Below are 20194 nucleotides of genomic sequence, written 5' to 3'. Positions count from 1 at the left end.
AACAAAACCTAACACACTTCAGAACATACACGACTTTTTTGTTTAGGGCATGTAGAACTTCTGTATGAGTTGAGCAACACCTAGAGCATCTCCTCAAATCCCTACACAGAGAATCATTTAGGTTGGAAAAAGACTTCAGAAATGCCATAAACCCCTCCAATATTAGGGTGGGGGGTTCTTTCTAGTACCATCTTTATGCAACCTGTCTTCTACGAGCTCCTAGTAACAAGCACTGATCTGAAGAGTTTGTTTTATCTATATGACCACTATTTAAATTTGAAAAACATAACACTGACAGCCCCACTTTCTGTAGGGGTGCAGTTCCAAACTGACTTTGCTGGTACACAAACACTGGCAATGGGACCTCACCCTCTGCACATCCAGATTTGTTTCTTGTTTGCTCCACAAACCCCAGAGCCCGGTGCAGTGCCTGTGTCTCTGCCCACTGCCTCACTGCAGGGGCTCCCTCACTTGTGTGGAGGAGCTGCCTCCAACCAACAACAACTGTTGGCCTTCCTGCCAACAAGGTCCCGTGCAGGATGAGGGGGGAACACGGGGGTCAGGCTGCAGAGACAGCAGCAAACCAGGCCAACCCACCACACACAAAGGCGTTGGCTCGGTGACATTAGCAGTAGCACGGTTTAAAAACCTCTGCTCCAAAACCATCAAACTCCTCCAGAAAAGATGAGAGGAACAAACCTATTAAACATCCTGAAATGAAAATTCCATGGGATGCAGAGAAACACCATTGCCCAGCCTGCTGGTGCTGTTATATTGCTCTACAGAACAGGAATTTGCAGTCTAAGGATGTTATTTACCAAGATCAATTATCCAAACACAACACGTTCAGTCCTGGCTGCACCGGTCTGCTTAAGGGCAGGAATAGTTAGAAGTCAGGAATCTTGATCTCAGCCATTTCTTTCAAAGCAATGTGGCTCTTAATGCCCTGATCTAGTTGACAAAGTGGTGTTCAGGCAAAGTTTGGACTCAATGATTTCGGAGATCTTTTCCAACCTTTACGATTCTGTGATTCTAAATGGGAAGCAAAGGACAACACAAAAGCTTTTAGAATTGTGCACGTTCCAGCAGGAAGATCCAGACAGTGCTTAGCTGGAAATTTAAAACAAATTACGAGATGAGAAAGAAAACGCCCCTGCCCCCTGCTTTTCCAGTGTGGCATCACCTCCTATTTCCCAGCAGCTTCTTCTATTGTCGCTCTTTCACCTCTGTAAACAGAGTTTAAACCAAAGGACGCCGCTGTTCTTTGTGTTCTGCGAAGGCAGGTATATCCCTTCAACACTGTTCCAAGTGTGTTTTGCTTGGGATGTTTTTATAACCTTTTTCCGTTGCCATCCTTTCTTTCCCGTTCTGGGTATCCTCTCTGTGTGCACAGGTAGCATCCAAGACAATGGGATATCAACCAAGTAAATGGGATTTTTGCTCCTTTTTTGTTTTTTGGTGTTTTTTTTTTCCTCTAATTAATCTGTGTTTTCTGGTTTTACCAGTCCTGCTTGGTAAAAGACAGCAAATTCACGCTCTCACAGGGGAGGTGTGAGTGGTTGTTGCCAGGTGGCTGGCAAAAAACTGATAAGAGTCTGATTAGCCAAACCTTCTCACAGACGCAGGTATATTACAGAAGCAACAAATTTTAAAAGGAAATAAAAAACAGTTTTCTGGTTCACAGTCCCCCTTTGATTAGGATTTGGGTTTTTGTTACTTTGATTGCATTTTGCTTCCCTTCCCTGTTCCAGAGAAAGCAAATACGGGGGTTTTTCTTTTCTACCTTGCTTACAGCACCCGTTTCCTTAATTAACCACTCGGGGTGCACAGAGAGGGTTTGAAAGACTTAAGACCCCGCTCTGCTCTGACCTACCACGCTAAACCTCCTGACGTCAGGTGAAATTAGGTCAGCATAAAAGTGTTAGTGAGGAGGAATAAAATCCTCTATCTCATTTCTCTCCTTGAAACAGCAACCAAATCAGGGCATTATTTTCCATCTCCCATCCTGTATGGTTGCGGTAATTTGGATTTTCTTCTACTTAGCTGAGCAAGCGTGAGGGAGGAGGAGGAGGAGGAGGAGGAAAAGGTACTAATCTCTTTAGAAAGCAGCACTTGACACCCAGTGTGTAGGTGATAATGACTTCGAGGGAACTGACATAATACCGAGCGTTTACAGGAGAGTGAAACTTTGCTGTAAGAGGAGCCAAGGTCCACTGAAGCGATTAATTCATGATTTTTCTGCTCTCACACCGTTAGGAAGCCACAATACGATTAACTCTAAAGCGATTCTACAGTTGTTCAAACATCCACAGTGAGAAATGACAGCAGTATCTCAGCCCACCTGGGTGCCTGGAAAAGCAGCTACAGTTCACCTTACTTAATTCTCCAGAAAGACTGAAAATGTCACCTATTACACTGAAATCAGACGGAAAGAGTGCACATTCTTCCACGCGGAAAGAAAAAAAACAAAAACAACTCAATTAAGAGTGGTAGAGTAGCAAATACACAGGAAGCAAATTTAAAATGAATCACAAGATGAACACCCCCCAGCTCCCCACACTAACTCTTTGACATAATTAAGCTAAAACTGTCCTTACAGAGGGAAAGAAAGATGCAATAGCTTTATTTACATATAAACAATTATTCAACTGTAAACATAACTCACACACATAGGAGTTAATGGAGAAAGCATCAACACAGCTATCGACTATACTTTAGCTCTTCTCTTCAGGTGCCAAGGAACAATTATAGTCTCTGCCACCTTGGGAATTCTTAAATATTCCCCTCTTTATCTGGACTAACTTGTGCCACTCCTATTTCAAATACACTACCCTGTCTCAGGTCTGAGTTTGCTTTTTTTTTTTTAGCCTGGACCCAGACATATTTGCACAAAGTGTGTCTGAGCAATAGTACAAAACTAAAAATTAACTAGGAGCATGTAACTTTATGGAGCCTACCATAAAATGCCCCTAATGGCACGGAGATACTGCCTGAACCATGGCCTCTTTGGAAATCCACAAATGTTTGCTGGAGAATTGTACATGTCTCGCCACAGCAAATCTCAGACCCCCGTGCAAGACTCTTTGCTAAAGCACAGCTTGTTTTGAGGCAGAATTTCCCTCTATTCCTGCAAATTTTCCTGTTCAGATCCCGCTTTTGCCCAAGACACCAGCCTCCATTCTCTACTCCCAACTTGCACCTCTAAGTTTTCATTGTACAACTGCGTTATTTGGCACATGAAGAATTAGGTTAAGTGGTAAATTATTACCTTATCTTTGCAAGATGAATTAGGCCTAGACACAAAGGTGCCGAAAGTAATTATCACATTAGATGAGGCATGGCAAGGCTCCCAAAGTTAACCTCTGCACAGCTCTGGCAGGTTCAGCCGTGTGTCTGCTCGTGCTCTGAAGTATCTCTACACTCATATTTCTCATTCACAGGTGACAAATAAACCTCCTGATCCACACTTCTGTCTCTGTGAGAGTCACACTGCTCCGTTAGCCAAGAGGAGCCTCATGATAAAAAAAGCTGCAGGAATCTTCGGATTGTTTCATTTTACTGTTTGGATGCAGGTTCTAAAGGTTCCATCCAACACCATTTTAGGATGCAAAGCATAAAGTATTTCAATTTTGAAGTTAGGTGTCTCTTTTAGCCCAACTGGAGCACATCCAAGCAGATCCAAGAAACGCTTCCTGCTGGAAAGAGCTGTGCCCCATCCTCCTCCTCCTCCTCGGATGCTCAGATCCCTGCTCCCCATGTGAGACCACTGGAGCTTGTTTTGACCTCAAGGAGAGACATTTCAGAGACTTGTATCTACAGAAATTTTATTTCAGTCTTCCTGAAGCTCCATCAAAAAAAAGCTTCTGCTTTTTTTCCCCTTTCCTACCCATCTCACCACAGGGTTAAAGGCAGGAAAGAAGCGATAGGGAGAAGGAAATGGGATTCTTTTTCTACTTTGGTCAACAAATATTCCATCCTGGATCTTAATTTCAACTACAGGCCATTATCACTGCTCAAGGAAAGCATGGTCATACCCATCAGCTCCAGAATAAGCAAATCCAGAACGGAAGCCAACTGGTGCAATGGTTCAAATGCAAATTTAAGGTCACAGACACAGAAGTTTTGATTCTGCTTTCTGCATTAATGACTTCTCTTAAATTAAAAATAAAAAAGGATGAGAGGAATTATGAAGAACTGAAGCTTCTCCTCTTAATGCAAATGTAAATGAAAGTGCATTAACCACAGAATATTCACTGGGTATTAATCCAAATGCTGAAATTACGTGTAATCTTATGGTGTGACTGCTGTCCCTGGAAAGAATGGAGCACATCTGCTACGTAAGCAGTTCTTTGAACAAAATCAGTTACACACCCTAGTTTTTAAAGTTCAGATGGGCAGCAAGAGAGGAATGAAACTCTTCTCCAAGTGCTTTTCCTTCAGAGTCAGCTTTAGGTGGTTGCTGTTCCACCCTGGAGCTGTTGCCTCCTTGCAGCCTGAGCAGGACTCAGATCAGCCCAAAGGCGAGTGCAAGAGCCAGGGCAGGACTGGCACCATGACTGCAGGAGAAGGTGAAACCAAAGGGCCAATTCCCATTTTTTCATCAGTCTCAACCCCACCAAACCTCACACACGTGCCAGTGCTCAGGGTAAATAATCCCCTTCCACAGGAAGGTAATTATGCCATCGATAATCATTCCTCACTGACCACAGAGTGTCTCTAATTTCAAGCTATTAAACTCAGTTGCAATGTCCCAGTGGAGAACATCTATATGTGGTGCATATTTGCTGGGAAAAATCAGACATAAATCACTTCTGCTCAGGAAACTACGTGGTGTGCACTGGTGCCAAAAAGTGAATTTTCTGTATCTCTCAGAAGTTTTAGCCTCTTTCTCTAGTTAGTTCTCAAGGCAGTTTACTAATATTTCCAACAATAGCAAATACAATATATATTGGCATAGCCTCAACTATGAAGTTAATGTTTAATGAAGTTATGCACTCCCAGTTGTTGATATGTTCCTTTCAGCACCTTTTGTACCATGTATTTATTACAACCATATGGATCCATTACAAAACCAAACAAATCAAACCAAACCAAACCAAACCACGTCAAGCTGCAGACTCCACGGCGATTTTCAACAGAGCTGTGAAATGGTTAAAAAGTTTCCCTAAATTCTGTTTTAACACTCCCATTTTAAAATCGCTACACGAATACCCGTGCCAGCGAAGCGGTTCCCCAAAAGCCACTTTGATTAAAAAAATCGAAGCAGTTAAACTGTCTCAGAGGCTCCTGGGAGGAGCCAGGAGGACTGGAGGTGATGTGGCTGCTTTTCTAAGAGCAGCTGCTCAATGACCTCCCCACAGCAGCCTCCTGCAGCGGGAGCTGCCCGATTTCACCGCCCTGCAAGGAGGCTCCTCGGGCTGGGAGCTCCTCCCGACAGGGCACAGTCAGAAGGTGACATTTGTATTTGTACACCACAGACTCGGTCACTGAGATTTGTGACACGTTTTGGGTGTATCTTGCAGCCAAGGCAAGATCTTCCTGGGAATTCTGCTTCATTGTGCCACTGAAGGAATCAGAGGCAAAGCATTCGCAGAGAGCGGGGAAAAAAATGGATGAGCTCTTAAAGCTTCTGCTGCATTTGAGTTTGGGTCGTTCAGATTAAACTGCTTTAATGAATTAAAGAATATTACATATTACATATTGTAAAAGACAAGACTGAGTAGCAGCCTGCACAAATTCCCGAACACTGGAATTAATCTGTCATCTTGCAAGGTCACCATCAACAGGGAGCAGCTCTGGCAAAATGATAGGTGACGGAAAGGCAGAATGAGTAAATAAATCAAGGCTCAATATTGCTTTCTAGGAAATTGTGTTTTAGTTTAGATGAAATTCTGCTATGTAAGATGTCTCTTCGGCAGGGAACAAGGTCAGGAATAACACTGCACTAACCAGTAGCAAGTAAAACATGGAGATTTGGCACAGTAGATGGGGAAAAAAAAATTAAAGTGGTTTTTTTACATCACTCACATAAAATAATTAAACTATATAAATGTCTCCTTATACTACGTCCCTCTGAGTCCATATATTTTCCAATATGCATCTTCTATTCTAAATACATTTTCTTACCCTTCAGCCATCAGTTGAAATGAATATCCCCTAATCCTTTCCAGGTATAAAATTAGAATCAAAAGAAAAATGCAATTTCTACAGAGGTCCAACAGCCCTTCTGAAATGTGCTGTGCTGACACATGGATTTCAAAAACACATTAGGACACTTTTGACCTCTTGCACTTTCAAATCAGTTGCAGTAAAGATATAGATCATTTTGCAACAGGAGTTTGCATAAAGTATTAAGAATTGCCTGTGGGATAAATTTCTTTTATTTCTGATATGAGTTAAAGGACTACTTTAGGAAAAGATAAAAATCACAAAATTGAAGTTTTAAAGATCTATCAGAAAGAGCTGTTAAATCTGAGATTGCAGAACTACTCAAAATCTATTAATTGTATTGTGGCCAATAATATTTGTCTATTAAAATTCACACAACAAGACAACTCTGGCACCAAACAATTTACAGTCTAATTTACAACATGACCTTATAAGTCCATTTAACAAACAATTAGAGGTAGAAAATTAGCAGAATAATCCCAGGGAATATACTTAAGACATGGAAAGAATCACTGAAGTCTCATGGCAGAGCCCATTTTCTTCACATTAAGTTGTTTTGATTCACTGTCCTCAATCTGATGGGGAATTAACAGGTGTGGTGTTTAATGAAATTCTGTAAGTACTGTGCATTACAACACTGACTTGGAACTCCATGGGACTGGCATTGTAAAATTACTGGCAAGACTTCCTTTGATTCATTAAAGCTTTGTTAGGGGAAAAAAACCCTCTCTCTCCCAGCAATCCATGACTTATGTGGGGGCAGCTCATTTGTTGCTGGTGAAAACCACCAACTGCAGCTGTAATGTGATGTATGGGAACAAAGCTGACCCTGATTGAGACCAGTTCCTATTTTCCATCCAGCAAAACTTAATCCTTCTCCACCCCAAATTCTAAAGAGCAACAGAAAGACCGACCTTTGCAAACTCGGCCCCTTTCTGTCCCCATTCCCCACGGTGGGAATTCCACCTGCACCACCAGAGGTCACAGGACATGGCTTCAAATTGGGTTAAGATGTATTTGGAGCTTCCTTTTACATCCTGCCCTGCTGGTAAACAGAGGATTTAATCTTTGAAGGATAATCAGGCTTTTTTTTAAAGCAGTAATTTATATCAAGAAATCAAATACACCAATAATATAAGAAGAGAGAGTGCAGGAGAGACGTGGGACTTTATTTTCTCTAAATCCAAACTTTCTTTAATCCATTTATGCTGCACCTATAGATCACCATTCAAAACACAGGAGCACACCAAGCATATGAGGCATTTCTACAGTTTGAAGAAGACAAAGTTATTCCTTTCTCTGAGCACACTTCCTTTTGTTCACCTTTAAGTATTTTGTCAGAACACATATTTCCTACACCAAACATGTCCCAAATGGAAGGAGAGCTGTGAAAAGAGCTAGAACATAGGAAGTACTGAAGGAAATACTTATGACAGTATTTCTGCACAGACTTGGAATCCCATCTGCTAACAAAAAAAAAAAGAAGTGAATATTCATAGCTGACTGGTCAAACTATAACATCTCAGGACTTTTGCCTGGGTTAAGTTACAGCTGAAGACTGTAAATGAACAAGAAAAACAGCACTGGAGAGTAATTAAACAAAACCCTTAAAACTGCATTATTCACAGCTTAAGTGAAAACTGTTATTAAAATTGTTGTTTTATACTATTTTATACAATTGTATTTTATACATTACTTCCTCCTGCATTGAGAAATTTGGATTATTTCTCAATAATCAATGAGGAACCAAGTCCAGTGTAAAAGAAGTTTCATTAAATTTATTCACTGCACATTCAAAGCTGCAATAAACTTTTTTCAATACACTACTTTCTTTTGATTATATGTGAGCAAAAGTGCTTTGTCATTGGAGGATTTTGTTTCAGTACTTTACAAACAGTTGTCATAAATATAATCAGAGTATTATTTTGCTCATAACATTGAATTTTACCCAGTACAGAACAGACTAACAGCAACTTCACGCCAGTAGCCACAGCAATAAAAATAACTTGACTGTTAGCCAATGTAAAATATTAGGGTTTTTTTTTAAAGTCACATTTTAGAAACATTTAACTTCTCTCATTGGGAAGGAACTCCTCTGATTCTGTTTTACCCAGCAAGCTCACCCCATCCAGCCCTCACGCACTAATGAAAGACCTGTCCTCGCCCTTCCCTCTCCATCCTTCCCAACCAGTAAAAAAACAACACCCAAACCATTTTTGAGAGCAGTTCCTTCTGCTCAACGTGTGAGAACATATGCAGAGCTTATCTTTTCCCTTGCTGCAGTTTTAATTTCATTTTAGCTGCTCTGGGTGATTTTATCTTCAGGCGCCGCAAACATCTGTGGCTGGAAGCCAAGTGTGACTCTGGATCCCGCCCACAGGATTTCCTCCATTTCCCAGTTATCCCACCGTTCCCCACTCCTGGGATCCTTCCATGTTTTTTTCCCCCTACTGCATTTTTAAAGTATGTTCTTTCCAAATAAATCCCGATTACAGTCTCCTGATGGAGTTTTATGGATTTCCATTTAAATAGCCGGGTGGAGGAGGTTTATAAACCACCCTTTTCCCACCCATTTTATGTGAAGCCGCATCTCAGATGATGCCAGGCCCCCAAAATAGCTGCTCAAAATGAATCACTCATGCAAGTTTCCAACTTCTTTTTCTTCTTCTTCAACAAGGATTGAACCACCATTGCAAGACTTTTTAAAATGTCGTACAAAGAGAGCTTTTTGTGAGCACGACAAGTGTTTCACAGGCAAAGTAAGGGATAAAAATCTGAATTACCCCTTTTTTTTTAATTTATAGTATGAAAATTAGCTATGTTTTACTCAAATTTGAGTAGAGAAGTTAAAAAAGCCTTGTCACATGCAGTTTGTGGGGAAAAAAACTAACACCCTCACAAGGATCAAGGCTTCTGTAGCAAAGTCAAAGGATTAAACTGAGGCTCCAGATGGGAAACAACTGAAGCTGTTCACAAGTTTAAATCTTACTGTATCTTGGGGCTGGTGATGGACTATACCAGTGTGGGTATGGACAGGCACACTAACTTCATGTGTACTCATACACATGCATTTGCAGAGACATCCAGTGCTTTAAAGCTCTTTTTATATTCTAAATATCCGACATTCTTGTGATGATTTGGGGGATTTCAATTTCTGCCATTTTTCTTTCAAATACAGACTGCAATAAAATTAATTTTTCAGGTTTGCAGGGTGACCCTTTCTTCTCTTTTCTCACTGTCTTTCATTTTTCTTCTACCTAGTGTATATTTTATCACAGTTAATTCAAACTCCATGAAGACAAGACAGAAAATTCTCTGATCCTTAATGATTTCATGCTTAACTATTGTAACCTCTTCCTTTAGCCTTTGCAAATCCAATTTGTTGTTCTTTAATTCTGCTCTGAAATACCAAGACAATTGAGCAGGCTCTTTACTTCCATACATCAGGTAGGTTTTTTCCCCTCTTTTGCTTTCTTTGGAAAGGAAACCCACTAAAATGCAAAATCCACCACCAACCTCTGTCAAACCTCGCATCAAAATTCTGTGGTTCCCTGAATCATCCTCACAAATGACCCACTTCTGGTTGTTATAAACTCTGGTTTAGGTGTGATACCTGATCCAGAAAGTCCCTCTTGAACTGGATACAGAAATAACAAGTTACCTAGTTACTGTTTGCCTTCCCTAATTTTCAAGGATGCTACTTCATGGGATTTGGGGGGGGAGATAGAGTTTATGAGTAAACACAGACTGAGCAACCCCCATAATTTCACCACCTTGCCAAATACGTGCCCCACTGTCGTGTTGCCCCAGCCATGCAGCACACTGACAAGCAGAACTGCTTAAAGGAAAGAGTTTCATATTTGAAAGTTCCACCTGTGCCCACTGGGCACCGAGTTGGTTCCCATTTCAGTGTGTGGTTTCTCAAGCAACACTGACAGACATTCCCAGCGGTGAATCACCTACTCCAGCAGGACTGGGGACTCTGGGAACCTGTGGGATGGTGTGGAAAGGAAGCAAGAATTCCTTAGCAGTGAGCTTTGGGGGGAGGTGGAAGGAAACACTCAAACTTCCCCCCAACGAGCCCCACAGACAAAACCTCAAAGCAACCAAACAAAAACAACAACAAAAGACCATCAGCCCCAGCTCCTGAGGGGAGGGTGGCAGCCCAGAAACTGATAAAAGTACCTGGGAGAAGTGGGCACAGGGGAACCAAACAAGGTCATCCTTACAGTTTTTCCAGTAGATTTTTTCAGTACTTGGACAGGCTTAAAGTGCCTAATCCAAGTAATTTTCCAAAGACTAGTATGGACTAGTATGGACTCACTCCCTCCAAGCTGTAATTTATATCCTAGGGATAGGTTAAGGTTCGAAAGAGTAAAGATATAAACAACAAGAAAGACTACAGAAACTTATTATTTGCTCTCTTTTTCTCCTCAGTGTTGCTCCTCATCAGCCCTTTTCCCAGCCAACATCAGATGGATTCCTGCATCCCAGACAGCAGCAGCTTTACACACGGTGCCACTTCATCTCTGCTACTCAGCTCCCAGCAGCTGCTCCACCACAGCTCAGCACAAAGAAACAAAACCACTTCTTCTCTCTCCTCCTACAGTGTTTAAGCTGAACATCTGCACTTGCCAAGTCCCCTTTTTGATGCTGGAAATTCAGTGTAATTTACATTTGCCTTCATATACACACATGCTGCTTTTTAGCACATTCTAACAAATCCGTAGTTTTTATCCTCCTTCCAGATGATGTTGATGGAGAGAAGAAACTCTGTACTGCAGATGAGGAGCTGGACAGCTGTTCCTGAGATAAAAAGTTTGGGTTTTTTAAACTGAGTACAGAAAAGTCCATTTAATGGACTATAGCAATATAATGTTTGCATTTATAAAGCCAGTAGCTGGTGTAATTTATGTTCCCTTTTGTTTGACTCTGGGCAGGAGGATTCACAGCACATCATTCCACAAAGATTTAATAGTGAGTGATAAACCTCTGCTTACATTCTCATTTTTCAAGAGATCCTTGAAAATATAATCCCTGAAACAGGGATGTAAAGTTGCTGCAAATACGATTAAGAAAATATTCACTAAATTCAGACTAAAAAAGTCTGAATTTCTACTATAAATCTCTGCTATATTCCAGCCCAGTTCGGGTAAGTCACTCTGAACTGAGCCTTAGCATTTCCAGTGCTCTTTCACTTTAAAGGAAAGAGGGAAAAATCCACCAACACAAATCCAAAACCAGCCCTACAAAACCCAGTCTTCCACCAGGCTCTCTTGCACTGAATTTAATCCCAGTTCAGCTGAGTACTGGTACCAGGAACTGGCACTAAGTGATCTGGGACAATATAACCTAGAAACAGCAATTTTCATATCTATCAGATAATTGAGTTTTACAGGACAAGTGATGGTATGTAAAAATTCCATAGCAGCTAATCAAAGACAAAACTTGAGGAAGCAGCAAAAAGCTTATAATGAAGAAATATATTCCACCACAGGTGGCAGGAAATTGTAGCTACTGATAACAAGTGCTATGGGGCTCTGGCAAAGAAAGAAAATTAGCATAAGCATGAAGGCAAAGTAGTGATAGCACCAAGAAAAAAAGCCTCAGAGCACTCTCCAGAAATCTATCATGAGAATCAAGTGAAAAGTAGTAAGTAATAAATTTGCATTTTCTGTAAGACCTCACATTTAAACATATTCTTAAATATTTTGTGAGTTTGAGTATCTGGCTGCAGACCATGTGTTGCTTACATATACAAAAAGCAAAGCATCACTTCACTGAGTGCTGAAGCACCAACATCTGCAGAGAGAGATTACTGAGAAATCTGAAATAAGATTTAAAAACAAGTCGCTCGGTCCATCCAAATAGACAATAAGAAGCCAAAAAATTCAAAACCTCTATCTTGGAATACTAAAGAGACAAGCAAGGAACAAAGACAGCAGGAGCCTGGAGTCAGGGCCAAGCCTGAGGCACAAGTTGGCCAGGATGACCAAGGCAGGGTGAGGAGGGAGGTCACAAACACCTCTCGAGCTTCCTTTGCTGTTCTGGAGGACTCTCCAGCTCAGGGAAAGATGTGTAGGAAATTCAGTGGATTACACAATCCTGCAAAAGCTGGGAAGTATCAAATACCCATTCAATACAGGTATTAATATCACTGGCTTAGATGAACTCCCCGGGGGGGGAAATGAATTGCAACAGGGAATGATTGGATCACCAAACTGAAAGCAAACAGAGAATTCACCTACTTTGTGTAAGAGTGCACAATTCCTGAAGTCGAGGGAAATTCTGACAGCCATGGACAACAGCAGGCAAAACACAGACTTAAAATTTAAAGCTGCTAAACAAGATCTAAGAGCATAATAGACATTCTAATAATAACTAGGTAAAAAAAGGACTAGTATTTTGTCTAAATTGAGCTAAACCTGATCTCAGCAAGGAGCTGCACTTGCAGGGCAAATTGGAAAAGAGAGGCAAGAACACCAATGAAAATGAGAGACTTTCTAGCACCCAGGAAAACAGTAAAACAATGTCAATTGGAAAATAAATCCCCAATCCAGTCTCTGCTGGATATATTCATTTCTGTTTCTCCTTGAAAAAGGGAAATTTAACACGGGAATGGAGGAGAAGAGTGGGGGAATCAGCAAAGGCTCAGGTGGGGTCATGAAAGGAAACCTTCACTTTTTCATAGGATCATAGGACTCAAACTTATGCAAAAAGCAAATGCTTCTCTCCGCCTTTAAGGGTGAATTTCTACAATGTAGTGTGTGATATGTCAAGCAAGATTTGGGACATATCCTTAGAAATACAGTGAATTAAGACAAATGTTAACACACTCCTTTGTGAGACTTAGTTCTTATATATTAGCATTTGAATTGTACTCAGCCCTCTACGTATCACATTAAGAAAATTCACATTTTATATGCTCTACATTGGGAGAAACCAAGAGAAAAGCCTTAATCTGGGCTCTAGGAAGAGCCAGAAGCCACTACAAATCCAGCAACATGTCTATAAAAACCTGCCAAGAGAAACCCTAAAGCAGCAAGGAACAGACAAGCATTTCACTTCATGGACAATGGCTGTTCATTGATTACAAGAGATTTATTGGTATTATCAAGGATTGTTTCAAAGTCAAGAAGAACTGGTCATCCTCAAAGCAGATATTTTGCTGGCAGTGCAGCAAATCCACTGTTCACTGTATGAACAGGAAAGGCAAAATCAAAATTATCCCCAACACACAGAACTAAAATACATTATATAAAAAAATAATACCATTAATATTACAAAAATATTTTCATTATTACTAGGAAGGTCTTATCTTTTCCATTCAACATTTCCAAAACATTTTTAGATCAGAAAAGGGCATCAAAAGTAAGAAAGAAAGAAATAATTACATCAACAATCAGCATTTACTGAAGTCTCACCTGACATTTGCTGTCCCTAACATCATTCAATTCCTTACAATCCCATGGAACACCAACACCCTCTGTACTCTTACCAGACAAGTGCCATGCATTTGGTGCAGAAAGGAAAATCAGCTCCTGGCACTGCTGGTCTTTGTCATTTTTCAACAACCATTTCACACCGAGGCAGATAAGAAATATTTAAATCCCAGGGTAACAGCCAATAATAAGAAAATAAACTGCCATAATATGTTAACTTCATGTTTAATGTGTTCAAATCCAACGGATGGTTTGAACAGCACACACAACACAGAACTCTGCAGGAACACATTTCTTTTTTTCTGCTTCAAAATAAAATAAAAAAAAAATCCTAATTTTATTCCATTAAGATCCATTAACTCTTTTGGCTTTTGTGTTTCCATATTGTATTTTAATATACTGCTGGAGAGAGTCATTGCACTGGGATGGTCAGTCAATAGAACACGGGAAGAGAGGGTTGCACAGACATGCTGGATAACCTCATAGAGCCACAGGTCCCATCATCTCTAAAACAGAGAGAACAATTCATACTTTTTCTAATGCACTTCAAGATCTACTGATGAGAAACCCTAGGCAAGAACTACTGTCTTACTGTTACTCTCTCACTGAATATAGTTATGTTGTAATATCACCCTTTCTGACCTATTAAAATTACGTAGAGCTGAAATGAAGCAGCAATTGTATGATTATAAAATGTCACTAACTTCAGATAGCAGGAAAAGATTATTTAATTAAAGGAAGTTTACTCTTCAAAGGAGCACGAGTTCAGATACATTCACAGATATATTTAATTTAGTTGTGCAAAATGATTGTAGAGGTAATTGAAGTTACAAATCTCCCCTGCTTCTGCACAACTCTGAATGAATATCATCACATTCACATCTAACAAGTGACACACTCCTCTTCCCCTTCAAAACACAGGGGACAATCCCAGGAAAAATAACACAGAAATAGATGAATGGAACTGTCCTACCTCACACCTCTAAACCAAACTTTGCTGACATAGATGCCATGGTTTGGGGATGAGCTGATGCATAATTTGTGCCGAGAACTGCAGTCGAGTGAGAGTCATAATCCCACGCTTTGCTGTTACAGCTGCTTCCCTCCAATGTAGGTGGGAGAAGTGACAAAAGCACTTTGCCAAAGGTTATTGTAACTATTGGAAAAGCCAAAAGTTTCAGTGGCTTCCCAGTGCCCTGCATTTACAGGGCAGAAGTGAAATGCGGGTGGAGCTGCACGTGGTGCTGGAGGAAAAAAACATTTCTTCAGCTTCTGTAATCTCAGTTCCAGCTGACATTTCAGTTCTGAGCACAGAAATAACAGCACAGCCCAAAGTATCTCCCTTAATAACTCTGATAAATCACAGGGATGACAAAACAAAACTGGGAAGGATTTCATACGGGAATATCTTTAGGAGAGGACAACAGCTGCAGCTACCTTTGGGAAGAAATATTCCTTATGCACTCCAGGCCTCACCAGACACATTCCCACAGCCAAAACAGTGTTACCTCCTGGTTCCTGACATCTAAAGCTGGTGTTAAGGTCTAACCAGAACAGGTACCTTGTGTTCATCAGTGGGAACAAGCAACATCTTACGTACATGGAATCTCGGTTCTGGTTGGGAGGCAAGTTAAATAATGAAATCCAGGGAGTCAGCCCATTATATCCTTCTGGAAGAGGATGTGAGAGGCTGAAGGCAGAGGGGGCTTTAGGAAGGGTTGTTTTGGGGGGAGTTACAATTTTTTTGGTTTTACAAGCGTGCTAAATTGTGTGATTGTGCCTGGCACCTTGCCTTCCACAACAGGAATTAAAACTATTGTGGATTATACTCAGCAATAGAGAAAATTACAGTATTTCAAACTCTACTTATTTCTCTGCAAAAAAAAAAAAAAAAATAAAGTACAAAACCTCGAGGAGGCTTTTGGTTTTTTAATAGCTGAATGACTAAGAAAGTTGCCTCTCTAGTAAGTCTGTCTTAGCTTTTCAGTCTCTTACACGCATTTGAGTGTCTGACAAATAGATTATAGACTACTTGTTTTAAGAGTTTTTGAATAAAACGAAGCTTGACTCACTAATACTTCGAAAGACAAGCACAATATTTGGTCTGCACAGCTTGTAGCACCTATTAAAACCTTCATTAAAGCAACGGTGCCAAAGTGCTGCAGTCCCAGACTGTCAGTAAGAAGTGATGCTGAACACCCTGCAGAGGTTGGATGTTACAGCTGCCCACACACAGCCATTATGACCATCTTTTCATTCTGCTCTCTGCTAAAAAACACATGGGCACCGAGCAGAACATTTTGATCTAAGTTGGATTAGTTTCAGCTAAAAGAGCCTAGCAAACATTTAGGTGTAGGTGAGAGGAGGGCAAACCCTCGAGGAATTTCTATCCACATAAGTGTTAGATAATATTTTGAATACATGAAAGCTGTGCAAGTGCCCTTTTTGTAAAACATCATTATTTTTATAAACATCATAACAACTTCCTAAGTTATTTCATGTTTTTAACATACAGTATCAAAGCAAATAAATAATCTAAAACCAGCTTGTGGGGTCTTCTCCACAGTAGCTACACAGACCTTACAGCTCTCTTCTATGGAAAACTTCCTTAAGTACTCATGGAAAACTAGTAAAGCCTTTTTATCTGTATTATTCATTTCTTTGTGCTTTTCATATCAAGATTTAAGTCTGTTTCCACACACATCATAGGAGAGGAAGTGTTCTATCAACAGACACCCAGAGCAACACGGCACTCTTGCTATGTTTTTGTTTCCAACGTTTACTTATTAAAAGAAGAATAAGTGTGATTCTCTTTCCTAAAAACAAGCTAATTAATCTCATTACCATACTGGGAATATATTTGTTGTTCCCATAAAGCAAATTTGCTCAGACATCTCTTTGCAATCATAAAAATCAAAAGTAAGCCTATATTTCACTGTAAAAACTCTTTTTAAAACTAAATACTTATTCCTTTTTCTTTATTGACTCTACTCTTTCATAACCCCCAAACTTACTTTAGTAGGTAGTGTTATTTCCTCTTTTTCTATAGTAGTTTGAATATTATACCTAATTTTCACTTCTTGGTGAATTAACCTTCAGTAACAAGAGAGGTAACAAATGAAAATACAGATTTTACGTGCACTGTATCACCACTTACAAGTCACTAGAATCATTTGCTATTCAACAGAAAATTCAGAATAAATACCTAAATAAGTTGTTCCTTTCACTTACAAAATAATGGAATTTTCACACATTCAGAGCACATTGGGCAATGCCATTTTAACATGGTTGTGAAGTTCAGCCAATCCAACCTGCCTGGCTTCCAGTGTAGGTAGAGCTGAAGAAAACCCTGAGGAAACCTGGTGCTGCCCCATGCCTGAAGTGGAACCTCATGTCAGTTTATGGCTACCAAAATGTCATCTTTAAAACTCCCACCACATATTTACAGACACAAAAGAGTCTCCTCACTGTTAGGGCAGAACATTTTCACACAACTGGAAAAGGCAAAGATGAGATTCATACCACAGACCTGTCAGCACTCCACCTGGATCTAATGATTTTATGAAGTTTTATCTTATAACACATAGTTCATGATATATATCAAACAACAGTTAAGCCATGAAATATTACTGCTGGAACTTTCATTTATGTATCCTCACTCTTGCTTTTATAGCACTGTGCAGTTCTGTTCTGCAAGTAAAAACTGAAGGTTTATCTTATGAGGAACAAATTTATAATTGTGGGAAAACACTTCCTAAATCAAGTACAGAGGAAGTATTATTTAGTCCAAAATCTCAGGGTCTGGGAGGTGGGGGGCAATCTAGAATTCTGCAAGAGCTGTTTGCAGAGGTGCCATTGAGTGGCACTGCCATCTCCTCTTGCACCTGCTTTCCAGCCTCTGCCCTTACATAATCCACCACCAATGGAGTCCAAAATATACATTTGTCACATTCACTGATCCCACACTTCATTCAACACAGCGTAAAGAGAGAGCAGATTGATCTTTCTAACTGAGGGAAGCTCTCTGTAAATGATATGAAACCATGAGTAACATCGTTATGTGAAAGAAATCCCTGGTGAGTAGAAAGGTAAAGTGAATAAGGCACTGCTATTTCCTTGCCTGGTGTCACTAAGTCACAAATTAATAGTGTATTTACCAATAAGAGCTGAATTCCTTGGGAATTCTCTAGAATTTCTATTGAGACAAAACAACAGACTTTTAATTTTGGGGAGAAAAAAGATAAAAACAACTTACAGTGCTGTCGTCTTGAGAAAACGAATGAGCGCTTCATAAACAGGGTTCCAAGTCACATAACCAGCTGGGGCTTTTCGTGTTGGTTAATCAATCTTGATTTCAAAACTGCAAGAAAGAAAGAAGATAATTAGACTTGACAAACCCCAGAGAATTAAGCAAATTAATAGAACAAACAAGGATTGATCTGAAGGATGCCCCACAGGAGAAACAGATCCAAGAGCGAACATCCAGTGTCATAAATAGTTATGGACATTTTTGCAGTAAAATAATGTGATTAAAAAGTTCTAACTCTGTGACTAAAGATGTGAGTTAAAAGCTGGAAACCATGGGCTTCAGTCCCAACAATATCTCATTCTCATCCATTTATCAGAGCTGTAGCCCCTCTGGCCTCTCATTTATGTAAATAAATGGTACTTTTTATGCACACAGTCCTTTGGAGACTTACAACTGGTCATAATTCTCATCATCTTTAAAAATAGCTAGAAGAACATAACTCTAAACCTTCAGGACTTTGAGCTGCTCCAGAACAGCTACTCAGCATTAGTAATATTCAGTACTAACAGGACAAACACAGAACACGAAGCAGGAGAGGGAGGTGGAAACTGGGAAGGAGAAGTCTGAGGCCGAAAACAGCCAAGAAGGAGAAGGTAGCAGGAACCAAAATGGGAAGTGCTCATCATGGTGGCTTCAGTAACTGCTCCTCTGCCTCATTTCAGAGAGGGCAGAGGGAGAGCAGTGCAGCTGGCCAGGGTTGTGTGGGTCTGTGTGTGTTCTGTGTCTGTGCGAGAGCGAAAGGCAGAGAGAGGGAGGGTGGGAGAGGGGAGAGATTCCCCTGGTTTTCCTTGCAGGCCATAAAAACTTGCAAGTGAATAATTGAGAGGTCTTAAGGTCACCATACTGATGTCACCATGAATAAATGCCACTCTGACTGGTTTCATAAGAGATGCTCAAGTGGGTGTACTGAAATGACAGGCAGCAGTGCTGCAAGGAAGAGTCCTCCTTGGACTGGGTGCAAGTGTTCCACGTGGGAACACACCAACACTATACCATAAGGAGAAACAAAAGGAAATAAATTCTTCATGTTTTTGTTTTAAAAGGGAACCATTGTGCTCCAGTACAATGCCATTTTTGACCCAAGTCACAGAAATATATTCAGTTACTCTTGTGTCAAACAACAGCATATGGCAGAGCCAGAGGGGATACTCTGGGTAAAGAAAACATCCACTTCTGACTCCTAAGTTCCAGCTAACAGTCAATTCATCACACCCCTCAGTAAATCATCTTTGGATTCAGCTTGTTTAATGCCCTTTGAACACTATGTGAAAACAGCTTTTATTATAGATGAGGATTTCCCTGCAGACACCAGTAAGACCACACCTGCTTCATCTCAGATTAACATAAAGGAGTGAGCTTCCCCACGCTCCTGCCACTAAAGTCTCAGCAATGCCAGGTTTTGCATGTCATGGACTTGATTCAGTCTCCACCTTGTGCCCAAATGAAAGTTTAAACATTTAAGTTCCATATTGCTTGGATTTATAGTACTTGTTTTAGGGATAACAGCGTCCCTTAAATATTCTTACCATAACTTAGGTCAATTGAGTTTGCCTAATTTTATCAGGGAATTTTAGGACATGGACATCATTCCTTTGTAAACTACATTTCAAATATATTTTGAAGATTAATGTGCCACAATGCAGTGTTCCAGGACCACACAATACCTCTAGACTTTCTCCTCCCTCATGTCTGTAGAAATCAGTGGCAGCAGAGAGATGAAGGGATTGAGAGCAGCCAAGGGACTGAGAGCAGCCCTGGGGAGAAGGACTTAGAGGGGCTGGTTGGTGAGAGGTTGGACATGACCCAGCATCCAGAAACTTCCCATGCCCTGGGCTGATCCCACAGCTTGGGCAGCAGGGGAAGGAGAGGATTCTGCCCCTCTGCCTTGCTCAGGTGAGACCCCCCCTGCAGAGCTGCCTCCAGCTCTGGGATTCCGAGCATGGGAAGGACGTGGACCTGTTGGAACAAGTCCAGAGGAGGGTCATGGAGATGATTAGAGGAGTTGAGCACCTCTGCTATGAGGAGAGGCTGAGAGAATTGGCATTGTGCAGCCTGGAAAAGAAAAGCTTCAAGATGACCTAATTGTGGCCTTCCAGCACCCAAAGGAACCTACAAGAAAGATGGAGAGGGACTATTTACAAGGGCCTGGAGGGACAGGACAAGGGGAAATGGCTTCAAGCTGACAGAGAGTGGGATTAGATCAGATATCAGTAAGAAAGTCTTCCCTGTGAGGGTGGGGAGGCCCTGGCACAGGTGGCCCAGAGAAGCTGTGGCT

At 40.7% G+C, this 20194-nt stretch overlaps 1 protein-coding gene across 10 annotated transcripts in view; it reads right to left on the bottom strand.

Moving 5' to 3' along the window:
* Window positions 1-20194, bottom strand: part of ATP2B2 (ATPase plasma membrane Ca2+ transporting 2) — a 410328-nt gene that overhangs the window by 254338 nt on the left and 135796 nt on the right. For all 10 annotated transcript variants that reach the window (XM_032698697.1, XM_032698692.1, XM_032698702.1 and 7 more), the window contains exon 3: window positions 17866-17970. The gene's annotated coding sequence lies outside the window, so the exon portion shown is untranslated. The remainder of the gene's footprint in view (window positions 1-17865; window positions 17971-20194) is intronic.

Source organism: Chiroxiphia lanceolata, chromosome 11, assembly GCF_009829145.1.
Source record: "Chiroxiphia lanceolata isolate bChiLan1 chromosome 11, bChiLan1.pri, whole genome shotgun sequence".
NCBI classification, from domain to species: domain Eukaryota; kingdom Metazoa; phylum Chordata; class Aves; order Passeriformes; family Pipridae; genus Chiroxiphia; species Chiroxiphia lanceolata.
The sequence above is the reverse complement of the archived record's forward strand: the minus strand, read 5'-3'. Positions and strand labels throughout refer to the sequence as shown.